The sequence below is a fragment of the Mya arenaria genome, chromosome 14 (genome assembly GCF_026914265.1).
Source record: "Mya arenaria isolate MELC-2E11 chromosome 14, ASM2691426v1".
NCBI classification, from domain to species: domain Eukaryota; kingdom Metazoa; phylum Mollusca; class Bivalvia; order Myida; family Myidae; genus Mya; species Mya arenaria.
The window spans coordinates 47,918,425-47,930,099 of record NC_069135.1 but is presented as its reverse complement, the minus strand read 5'-3'; the positions used below and the strand labels follow the sequence as shown (position 1 = coordinate 47,930,099).

Below are 11,675 nucleotides of genomic sequence, written 5' to 3'. Positions count from 1 at the left end.
CAATAACCGTGTTGTGGCCGTAAAGGCAGGTTTAAGAGTTACAGTGTTTGGTTCACCAACATGAGTACTATCAAAAGAATTGAAAATTTCAATGTTAATCGAATTAAAAAAAGTAGAACTGTCATCCAAGTCATTAATGGACACTGACATATCAGAAATGCTTTCCATGTCACTCAGTGAGGAAATTGCAGACATGCTGACACTTGACACGCTGGATACATCTGAGATTTCTTTGGCAAGGTAAAGCCGGCAAGCAAGGTCACCATCACTTACATCTGAAAAGCCTTCAAAGTCAGAGATGTCTCTATCAGTATTGTCCTCAATAACAGATATTTCAGCCACTTCAAATGGAATATCTTTCAAATTATCTAGCATCGCTGATAGGTGTCTTATAAATAAACATAATGCATCAAGGTCACGATGGACACTCAATGCAGCACAACCATCAGACGTTGGCATTCCTGCTTCATTTTGAGAGTGGGGATCAAACAAATAATATTGTGCAGTGTCATACATTATATCTGAACTGTAGCTTGGTACGGATTTCCCCATGGTGAATATGCAGGCAGATTTATCTAGTAAGATGCTTCCCAAGGCCTCTTCCATGGTATAGTATGGATGATTGTGTTTCTTGCGATTCATTGTCATGCCAGTCATAACTTTGCCAATGTGTAATGAGTGGTAAAATCCATCACATGAAGGTTGCCAATCTTCTAACATCAAATAATCCTCAAATGAATTTAAGGTGTATAGTGCATCACCTCTTTCAAGAATATGGTCAAGGGTCATAGTTGACCATTCTTTCACAGGAATATTTTTGTTTCCAGCACAGCAGCCAGAGAATTGGCCATGCATTGTCTTCCATTTGCTTTGAATTTTGAATGCCCCTGGTGTGTTGATGCTCGTATCATTTTTTACCTACAAAAATACATGATTGTCATTATCCATTACTTGGTGTGTTTTTTTCATATTGTACATTTGATGTAAAATTTACAAGAGTTGTCTAGTTTTTTTAAGACCTACTGTACATAACCTGTTGTCAGATTAAGTTGTATAATAGTTGAACAACAATGAAATAATATAAATAGAAGTATACAAAGTACAAATCATTTTTTTTTTTTAAATTCAGGATAAAAGTTTCTTTAGATAAAAAAAAAATGTTTATTAAATTATTAATTTAAACAACACTTTTTAAACATGTGAAAATAGTCATTGATATTAAACACATTATACAATATAATTATATTAATTTTTTTCAACTCCATTTAAATTTCCAGTACATTTCTCCTCGAAAACTTAAATACATATATTTTAAATTCTTTTTGTAAGTTTGATAAAGTAAATATCTTTAAATTAACTTTCTCTGAACATGTGTTATATTTATAATTATTTATTATCATCTTATTCTCATCTTAAATGTAATATAAATTTACAACTTACCTGTTTTATACTGCTGCATAAATCATTTAGTTGCAGGAACTTTCTTCACCTTTTAAGGAATCCATAATTTTTTATGCGTATCTCATTTTATGCGTATCTCATAAATATTCATGCAACCAGAGGTGTGATTTAAATATTGATGATGTTATAATGTTTATAAAATGACATCACAATATGAATGTGTAGCAGTTTTTGATTTTTTGCACCAATTGTTTTGATAATCAAGCATGTTTATATTAGAGCAAAAAGTAAATAAGAGTACTGAAAATAAATAAAATGCTGAGCAAGTTTTAAGTGTAAGAAATGAATATGTGTATTTGTGGACTTTCTGCACTAAATAAATATTTCATTGTAGTTATTGAATTTTGCAATTTATTTCAAAAGTCACATTTTTAGTTGGAATCTGGTTTTAAGACATATTGAGGATGTGTATCTATATATTATGTGTCATATTAAGCCAAAAAAGGATTTTTTGAAAAAAAATGCAGTTATTACGTTTTTGCACTAAAGTGACGATATATAACAAAACCAAGTTCATTTGTCTCAGTATTTGCCAATTTTGGGCTTTCATTTCTTGAACATGTTTTGAGTTTTAGTGATCTGAATAGGCTAATGTTTTTTTATGTCAATGATGCTGGTGATCTAAAACATAGTTTTTCGTCAAAAGATCCAGGAATGAACAAATATTTTTTGTGTGAAAAACAACAGTTTAATTCATTTTTTTATGTAATTTATCTAAAAACAAAATTTATTTAAGTTAACTATATATATCTCTATATAATTCTATTATTAAAATATTTATTCCACAAAATTTATTCCAACAGCAAATTTTAATGATAAGCTTTTTTCAACCATTCCAATTTTTTTTGTCAATAAGATCATTTAAACTATTAGCGGGCAATAACCACCCTTTTGTTGACTATATTTAATAAATATCAGTGGGAAAATGACCAACTAAGATCTTAATTATACACAGTAAAGACAGTTACCATGACAATACTTGGTGCTTTTAGATGAAGGCAAAGATAACAGTCAGAGAGTTGCTACTGAAAAATTTCTTATCAAAATTTGATCAGGGTCAGTAGCCTTCAATGATATATTTTGTCATGGACCTATAAACTATGGTTTATAGGTCCGTGATTTATGTATATTGAATTAAAAATAAATAAAAATGTACATTAATTTTACTATATTCTTCTTTATATCTTAAATTCTCAACAATACAATTTTATTGTTTTATGTCACTGAATGCATGACTTGTGTTTTTTTTTAGTTGCTAAACTTTTATTACTAACATGCCACACATATATATTAATGTTTTATGCAGTTTTCTTAAATCGTTAGTAAGGCTTAAGCCATGAATCATTAATTTCCAAACGAAATATGCCAACCTTTGATGTTAGCTTTTGTCAGCAATCTTCAATCATTGGTTTGCAGATATTTACCAAATTTTGCTTTTTCCAAGACAAAAATAAAAAAAGTTGTAATATTGGTAAATCTGTGAGAGTGCAGCTTTAATTTATTATAATTTGGCGATTAATTCACGTTTACATATCATATATATATTTCAAGAAATGGAACTTGATTGGATATTTTAAATATCAAAATATATATTTGATAATCCTATGTGTCAACAATTATTAAAGTGTGTCAACGTTAATATACCATCCTCCACAGCTTCAACCCTGAAGAACACTCACACTCCACCGCCAATAAGGAAAGTCCCAATAAAATTTAAAACATATTGACCTTAAAACTACTTGTGAATAATAATTTATAATTAATATACTGTCATTTAAACCTTTAAGTTGTTAAAATTATAATAGCTGCATTTTCCACATACTAATAAGTCATTTAAATAGCATAATTCTAGGCACCACCATACTTCTAAGTTTTCTTTTTCTAAGTCTAAATTTAAGTTACTATGAAATGGCCTTATTCATTACTTTTCCTATGTATTGAATGACTTCGTTCTTTGAAAAAGGCCTTTTCTTTGTTTTTATGATCCTTGTGGGAACAGTGACACCATTCTGTGTATATCATAAACTTGTCAGACACTTTTAAATGTCCCCACAGTAGGACTGCAGGAAACACCTTGACACTACCTATTACAGAAAAGATGCTACACTAAATATTAAAAGTTGTAAGTTTCTGGTTTTCAAGCTCTTCAAATTTGTCTAAATTATTACATATAGCTCGATATTTTTAGAATCATTCATTTTTTAAATTATTATCAAAGTGAAGAGTTTGATAAAGATTTAATTTAATACTTTCAATCAATAGCCTTTTTGATACTATAAAATCTATTACTTTAATTATTTTTCCTCCAGAAACCATTCTCTTATATTATAACAAATTATTCAATAAGGGTATGATTAAGTAAAATCTCCTATAATAAAGAGTACCATATATACAGGGTTCGAATTTAACTTTGAGGAGCACTCGCAAAATTTTGCGAGTGCTTTTGAAGCAACTCGCAAAATGAAAAATCAACTTAGCAAAGCAATTATTTAAACATAAAATGATATGATGATGTAATAAGAAATGCTAACAGCAATACAAGATTTTATTTACATTTAGAAATGGGATCAAAGATGAGACTTGACGTTCTAAATGAATGAGAATGCTTAGAAAATATACAGAAATATGGAAGATAGTTTTGTTTCTTAATGACACAAATTCAAAGTAATGTTCCTTTCTTGATTGGGTGGGACTACTTTAGCTCCGCCTAAAAATTGTTTTGTCATCAGATTAGGTATAACAAACAATCTGATTGGATCAAAATCCTGACCAATATAATAAACTCTGAATAAAATCTAGCAATATTTCCATTTGTTTCCAATTGATTGCACCATCAGTGATTTACACAATCAGTGATTTATGGCCTTTAACTTGTAATGGTCTAGTGGTCTTGTCCGCCCGGTTAGCTCAGTCGGTAGAGCGTTGGACTGTTAATCGGACAACCCGGGTTCGATTCCCGGGCGGACCATGTCACTTCTGTTGTGATTGGTTATGAAATCCTTTCTACGACCATTCGCACTGTACCACTGCCCCTGGCATGTACAGAAGTTGTCAGTTCCTTGCAGAAGTGAAGGCACCCAGTACTGGTTCACCGCCCAGGATAGGTGTGCGGTGGTTGAACTGTCACTCTGGGACCCTTCAATGTGCTCACGCCGGGACCCGGAGTATAAACTACTAACACCACCATGGTCTAGTGGCAAGTGCATATATGACTTAAGTTAAATCATGTTTTAAGAGCTAATTAGAATTTTAAAGTCAAAGCTATGTGACAGAAAATTAATACCAAAATCTTTTTTTGAATTGTAGTAACTGATTCTTTTGCATTTGATGCATTTGATGCGGTCAGACATTTTAAGATATATAATATTCAGTGGATATGTGTTGATCAAGCATTTAATAACATGCCACAAAGCAGAATATTTATTAGGTCATTTATTTTTACTTCAGACCCTGGGGCAAGTTTGGAGAGTTGCACAGAATGCTTAAAGAACTGAAGTGTTGGGAATCAGTTCCTGTTTGCAGTGTGTGTTAATTCGATATACTACATGTTTTAAAGAATTTTATGCATATATTATTTTGTTAATTTATAGTAAGTGTATAGTAAGTGTTGTCAAGATTTTTTATTCATTAATGTTATGAAATCTCCACTTATCAAATTTGGAAAACATAAAATATGGTGAAAAATGGACAAGTTTTCACTAGGGAAGAAGGCATTAAGGCAGTAAATTTCACCAAAAAAAACACTATTAATGTTGTTGTTGCTTTAGCCATATTGTTAATGATTACAACTGAACAAAATTGAAAGAAGAAAAACTGATTTCAGGAACATACCAGTTATTTTTTCATTATAATTGATCATCAGAACATCACTAATTAGTATAGTCTATCTATATCATTATTAAAAAAGAACATGGAAATTATATTGATATTTATTACTTGAAACTTAATGAAATCTCAAAACACTGAAGTATAAGCAATAGTGTTGTGCCGATGATCAGTTATAATCGACAATTGATCGGAAAGGCCTTCATCGGCGACAATCGATAGTGAAATTTGAACAATCAATTATAGAAACAAGAGACGTAACCACTACCGACTACCAGTTAAAAGATTGTCGTGAAAATATATTTTGTTTCTGGTCAATACATGTCAATGTTGAAATGTTCATGTCAGTAGCTCACTACAGTACCTTATTACAAATTTTCTTTGTAATTTAACTGCAAAAGGATTGGTTCTCAACATCACACTTTTGTGGTTTTAAAATGTTATTGTTTACTTCTTATATCATGTACGAATTTAGTTTTCTCAGTTTTCTGAAAGAAAATGTTCTTGTAAAACATACAGAATATTCAACTGCTTGTTTTACTTGTTACTGACTGATTATCAAAACGAAATTGATATTTTTCTTTGTGTTTACTTTACACAAGTCATGCATGCAATACCGTACACAAAATTTAGAGCCTGCGGTCTCCTGATCTGTAATAGTGCCTTGTAAACACTAGAGTATAGTTGCGTTCTGAATAAATAATGTAATTTATACAAATAAATGTACAAATAATATTGTAAGGGAACATTTTTTCTTAAACTGGTTCATGTAGTTTATCTATATGCCTTATATATGATGACCAGAGATAATTAAATAATGATTAAAGCAATTAATAATCGATCATTGATTGTTTTCATAAACCGATTATCCATAGTAATATTTCAGTCCGATTCCCAACACTAATAAGCAATAAAAACAGGCAATTGTATATATAATATGTATCAACATCTACAGATACTTAGCCCATAAGTTTTCAATTTTGGATAAAATTAACAAAATTAGAATTGCATACCTTCCTGTGCACATCTGTTTAATAAAATGAATAAATTTCCTTTATCATTAAGCAAAACAGTTTTTAAAATAACAATTGAAGGATTAAAATTTTCAGCTAATAATTGCATTACCATAGATCTACTCAAATTTTGACACTTTTTAAAGAATAACCAATAATAATTTCCAAATCTTCAAATGTAAAAGATCTACAGCATTCTTCCAAAATGGAAATAGTTCATACTTGACTGAGTTTGTATTGAAAAATTGTCCTGAGGTAAAATGGTATTATTAAAACATGTGCTAACAATATTCCCAATAATTTGGTACAGTATGACAAACAAATAAGCTCATGATTGTGACGAATCACTGTTTCTATGTCTGCATAAGCTCACGATTTTGACGAATCACTGTTTCTATGTCTGCAATCATTTTTTTGAAAATAAGGTAAAAAAGTGTTATTGTTTATCCTTCAAACTAAATTCAATTGACGCCAAGTCTATTGCTAACTATTGCACCAGTCAATTGTAACCATGGCCTCCCCAGGTCCGGGGAATAGTGGGGATTTTCGGTCCAGCCAACCCCGGCTTTATAAAGCTACAATAATTAGCGATCAGGGATACTTTTTTATTATTTTGACATTTGTTATTAAAGTAAACCTGGGAGGAAAAGTGCGCCCGGTGTGGGGCTCAAACCCACGACCGCTGGAACACTAGCACGGCGCTCTAACCAACTGGGTTAGCCAGGCGGCTGGTTCTAACCGACACTAACTACATTATGTACGATATCCCTGTCTCAAGTCAGCCATAATCTAAAAATCTTCAAAAGACTCGTTGAAGGCCATTTAGGTGGACTAATCCCCGCTTAAATTCCTTCCCTGCAGGGATGAACTGATGGTAAAATAGCAAACAATTCTTATCATTTAAACCATCATGAAAACAAACGGCATTTAGACTTACCATACAGTTGTCTTCAATAAGTCCATAGCCCAAAATTTTATGATTGTCCATTTCAATCCATTTTTTTTTTGGTTAGCGCTAAAGATCATACCAATACCGAATCGACACAAGCAAAGATCATACAGATGGAAATACAATTAAAATTGTTGTCTGCCACCATAAATCTAAACATGTAAGAAAAGGTTAGCGCTAAAGATCATACCAATACCGAATCGACACATCAAAGATCATACAGATGGAAATACAATTAAAATTGTTGTCTGCCACCATAAATCTAAACATGTACGAAAAACGAAAAATGTTTCTTTTCATTCCTTGGATGTGCAAGAAAATCTTTTATGTATCAGGTAAGTTTAACAAATAAGATACTGGGTAACTGGATAACATATTTTGTTTTTTAACTTGTCAGCAAGGTTACCAAGTATTGGAAATTACTAGACTTTTAAATAAATACTGTAGCTACTTTCTAGTTCTGAGTGCTGATCAAGTCAATTTACCACCTGTTATACTATTTTTTGTCTACAGTCTAAGTGATGATCAATCGCTAGTCAATAATTGTATTTTTTTGTCGTTAGTGACTTTTACGTTCTGAGTGGATAGTGGATAACACTATTTTTCTGTCTTTTCCTACTTTTACGTTCTAAGTGATGATCAATAGCCAGTTAATATTACTATTTTTCTGTCGTTTTCTTCTTTTACGTTCTGAGTGATGATCAATAGCCAGTTAATATTACTATTTTTCTGTCGTTTCCTTCTATTGCGTTCTGAGTGATGATCAATAGCAGTCAATATTACTATTTTTCTGTCGTTTCCTTCTTTTACGTTCTGAGTGATGATCAATAGCCAGTCGATATTACTATTTTTCTGTCGTTTCCTTCTTTTACGTTATGATTGATGATCAATAGCCAGTCGATATAACTATTTTTCTGTCGTTTCCTTCTTTTACGTTCTGAGTGTTGATCAATAGCCGGTCGATTTTACTATTTTTCTGTCTTTTCCTACTTTTACGTTCTGAGTGATGATCAATAGCCGGTCAATATTACTATTTTTCTGTCTTTTCCTACTTTTACGTTCTGAGTGATGATCAATAGCCAGGTAATATTATTATTTTTCTGTCTTTTCCTACTTTTACGTTCTGAGTGATGATCAATAGTCGGTCGATATTACTATTTTTTGTCGTTTTTGATTTTTACATTTTGAGTGATGATCAATAGCCGGTTAATATTACTATTTTTTGTCGTTTTTTGACTTTCTCGTTCTGAGTGATGATCATTAGCCAGTTAATATTACTATTTTTTGTCGTTTTTGACTTTAACGTTCCGAATGATGATCAATAGCTGGTTAATATTTCTATTTTTTGTCGTTTTTGACTTTTACGTTCTGAGTGATGATCAATAGCCAGTCGATATTATTATTTTTCTGTCGTTTCCTTCTTTTACGTTCTGAGTGATGATCAATAGCTGGTCAATATTACTATTTTTCTGTCTTCTACTACTTTTACGTTCTGAGTGATGATCAATAGCCGGTCGATATTACTATTTTTTGTCGTTTTTGACTTTTACGTTCTGAGTGATGATCATTAGCCAGTTAATATTACTATTTTTTGTAGTTTTTTTTACTAACGTTCCGAGAGATGATCAATAGCCGGTTAATATTACTATTTTTTTATTGTTTTTGACTTTAACGTTCTGAGTGATGATCATTAGCCAGTCGATATTACTATTTTTCTGTCGTTTTTGACTTTTACGTTCTGAGTGATGATCATTAGCCAGTTAATATTACTATATTTCTGTCTTTTCCTTCTTTTATGTTCTGAGTGATGATCATTAGCCGGTCGATATTACTATTTTTTGTCGTTTTTGACTTTTACATTCTGAGTGATGATTATTGGCCAGTCGATATTACTATTTTTTGTCGTTTTTGACTTTTACGTTAGGAGTGATGATCATTAGCCAGTCGATATTACTATTTTTTGTCGTTTTTGACTTTTACGTTCTGAGTGATGATCATTAGCCAGTCAATATTACTATTTTTTGTCGTTTTTTACTTTAACTTTCTGAGTTATATACAGAAGCCAGTCATTAATAATGTTTTTTTTGTTATTTATGAATTTTACGTTCTGAGTGATGATCATTAGCCGGTCAATAATACTATTTTTCTGTATTTTTCTTTCTTTTATGTTCTGAATGGTGATATATTTAAGTGCAATATTTGATTTACTTGATTTTATTACAGATTGTACAGTTCCTAGTAATGAGAAATGGCTAGATGTTATACAATATCATACTTCATGATGTCACCAACAATGTCATGTTTTGAGTTTTGGGAAATAGTTGGAGACTCAGCAGTGCAGAAACTAGTTTACTCAGGTATGTTAAATGGCTGCTAGGTTGCTGTTTGAAAAAATAGTATGCAGATGTGCAAGTGACATTGTGCAACGTTTTTGACTTTTACGTTCTGAGTGATGATCATTAGCCAGTCGATATTACTATTTTTTGTCGTTTTTGACTTTTACGTTCTGAGTGATGATCATTAGCCAGTAAATATTACTATTTTTTGTCGTTTTTTACTTTAACTTTCTGAGTTATATACAGAAGCCAGTCATTAATAATGTTTTTTTGTTATTTATGAATTTTACGTTCTGAGTGATGATCATTAGCCGGTCAATAATACTATTTTTCTGTATTTTTCTTTCTTTTATGTTCTGAATGGTGATATATTTAAGTGCAATATTTGATTTACTTGATTTTATTACAGATTGTACAGTTCCTAGTAATGAGAAATGGCTAGATGTTATACAATATCATACTTCATGATGTCACCAACAATGTCATGTTCTGAGTATTGGGAAATAGTTGGAGACTCAGCAGTGCAGAAACTAGTTTACTCAGGTATGTTAAATGGCTGCTAGGTTGCTGTTTGAAAAAGATAGTATGCAGATGTGCAAGTGACATTGTGCAACTTTGGGCGTTGGAGATAATTGTTACAATTTTTGAAGATTTAATACTTTAACTATTCTCATGTTTCTATAGCAACCATGGCTCTCATCCTTAAAGCATTGCAATTGGCTTTTTAAAAAGACCTTATTGTTTGATAATACCTTAATGCATCATTAACTTTTTCTTTATTTATGTTCCATAAAGATTCTATTATCAAAATTAATATTACTAGCTTTAATAATTATTGACATTTCATTTGACTTTTGACATGTCTTTTGAGTGCTTCCTTAGTCATTAATGTGTAATCATTCAGGGCCCTTATCGCATTTTGTTATGGCTCATTCGTCTACAGCATGGCCAAAGGTTTATACTATTCATCCATGTATTTGTAAAAGAAATGTTTGCATTTTAAAGAGTGTCAGTCAAAAAATAAATGAGCATAATAACCTTGAAGTGATCGGTTACAAAAGTATGTTATCTTCCAAGCATGGAATATAGCCACATGTAAGTCATGTTCTGCTCTATATTTACAGAATGTTTGTTCCAACTGACGGATGATATTGTCAGATAAGAGCACATTGGCAAGTTGCAGACGTTGACTTTCTGAATTACAGAAAATAGTTTCAGTCAGGTATTGTACATCATGATTGGCATATATATTAAAAATTTAGTTTTGAACAATTAGCAAAAATGTTTTCTGATAGAGAAATTACAGTGTTTTTCAAGAACATTTTCATCAACAAATAAGACATAAATCTCACTGAGATTTTATTTTACATGTCACAATGCAAAAACAACCCAAAATGGACAGTATATACTTAAGTATACATGAATGGACCAAAACTGCCACACTAATGGAAATTTGAAGTATTTTTCTTTATATCTTCTTTCGTTTGTGTTTCAGGATACCAGAAAGCATCAGGACTTCCCGGGCATGGCAAAAGCAGAAAAGAACATTAGAAACACTTGATTATTTGTGTGAAATACTTTGAAATAAAAAAAGACTCTTTCTGCATGATTTAATTCCTAAAGAAAATCAATAAACCTGAAGAATGATTTATATATATAATATGTAAAAATATGTTCCAATAAAAGTATCAATTTTTACATTGATCTTTTTAATTTGAATTGCTATGAGAATGGATTAAAACCTCTGAAAAATAAAGACAATGGAAATATTAACAGAATCTGGATTTAAACTAGAGATATTTTTATAGTCAAGTTAAATGTCCATCCGGGTCACCTTATTTCCATACTTATGTAGCAGATACTTCATTTGCTATGTTTGTATCAGAAACATGAATTTCTGATGCTTCTGAAATTTTAACTTTATTAAACAAAAAAATAACAATTCAAGAGAAATATGTATCATGTATGTGAAATGAAATGTTATTTCTCAGTAGTTAAACATTTATCTGAAAATACAATATTATGTATGTATGTTGGTTTTAGAACAAATCATTATAAAACAGAATATTTCTGAAAAGTATCAAATGATAT

The 11,675-nt window shown here is 30.9% G+C and overlaps 1 long non-coding RNA gene across 1 annotated transcript; it reads left to right on the top strand.

The window, feature by feature from the left end:
- The first annotated feature begins 7,528 nt into the window (after positions 1 to 7,528).
- Positions 7,529 to 11,107, top strand: LOC128216746 (uncharacterized). The gene is made up of 4 exons (XR_008258121.1): positions 7,529 to 7,583; positions 9,994 to 10,127; positions 10,709 to 10,806; positions 11,080 to 11,107. It is a non-coding gene; the product is annotated as an uncharacterized LOC128216746 (long non-coding RNA).
- Positions 11,108 to 11,675: the final 568 nt, after the last annotated feature.